Raw genomic sequence first — 1,253 nt, 5'->3', positions numbered from 1 at the left:
CACAAATATAGATCTCTTCCAATCAGTCTGCCAGATAGTTGTCTTCCAGATTTCTTGGCATAGATGAGTGAGTGCCTCCTGTGCCACCTCACATTCTTGAAAGATTTCAATTTGTATTCCATCATAAATATAGGCCCATTTAAATATAGGTCAAGTTAATCAGATTGTAGTGATTTACACTTGTTTTCTTTAAAAAAAAAAAAACCAACAAAACAAAAACAAAAAGACTTCCTCTAGTCAAGTCTGAACATACAGCCATTTAAGCTAGGTCCAATGGGAACTATCTGCAAGTGTGGGCACCCTTGCGCATATCCCCTGACTTCATATCAGCTGGATACTTCATTCTCAGCTCTAGCCCTCCATGGCCATGTCCTTGTCCATGCACTCAGGTGTTCCCAGGTCTCACCATACTTCAGGCCAACAAGCTCTCATCATACTCCAAGTCGACGGGAGTCTATGTAACTTGTTTGGACTCAGCCCACCTCTTCATTGCTGCTTTCCCCAACTTCCACTCACCAGTAGACTAATGTGGTCAGCAACAAACTTACATGCCTGCTTGTGTATTCCCTTTGAGTGTCAGTCTTGGGAGAGGGGTTTGTCTTTAAGGGACTTGGTTGCTTGCCTCAGGGCTCCCTGGAGAATAACTTCCTTGTTCTTGTTGTAGCCAATCAGACTGCCATTTTTGTTTTGGTTTCCCTGATGATCTTTCTTTCAATAAGTATCTTCTGTTCCTAAGCTGCTCCAAGTTGCTCTGCTTGTCTTTTCAAGTGGGAATTTCTCATCTCAGCAAGTTCTGGATGGGTATCAGGATTCGACTTAAGGTCTTATACACTACAAAGACTGCAAGAAGCCACTTTCACTGGGCAAGTTCTAGCACCCCTTTTAGGTATTCTAATCAGTTATAGGCTGAAGGCGGGCTTACAATCTTCCTATAATCATGTTTCTGGATATTCATTTCTATTTCCTCAAGTATCTATTTTACAATAATGAGCAAGGGAAACAAATATTCATAAGACAGCTAAGCATCTTAACATTATTTCCCCTTTTTTACCCATTCTGACTATGCCTCAATCCCTGTATCACAAAGCATACATCCCTATTTACCTCTGTCCCATTTAGCCCATGCAAACCTGCCTAAGTGTTCTCCTATCTACCTTGTTCTTCTACCCACCTCCCCGTTCTTGTGTATTGCCCATCCTAACACCCAAACTGTGATGTGTCTATCCCCTTCCCTGTGCTCTCCCATCCTTTCC

At 42.3% G+C, this 1,253-nt stretch overlaps 1 protein-coding gene across 1 annotated transcript in view; it reads right to left on the bottom strand.

Annotated features, from left to right (window-relative positions):
• Positions 1–1,253, bottom strand: part of DDX60 (DEAD (Asp-Glu-Ala-Asp) box polypeptide 60) — a 204,479-nt gene that overhangs the window by 130,574 nt on the left and 72,652 nt on the right. The window lies entirely within an intron of this gene.

This window comes from Chrysochloris asiatica, unplaced genomic scaffold, assembly GCF_000296735.1.
Source record: "Chrysochloris asiatica unplaced genomic scaffold, ChrAsi1.0 scaffold00066, whole genome shotgun sequence".
NCBI lineage: Eukaryota > Metazoa > Chordata > Mammalia > Afrosoricida > Chrysochloridae > Chrysochloris > Chrysochloris asiatica.
The sequence above is the reverse complement of the archived record's forward strand: the minus strand, read 5'-3'. Positions and strand labels throughout refer to the sequence as shown.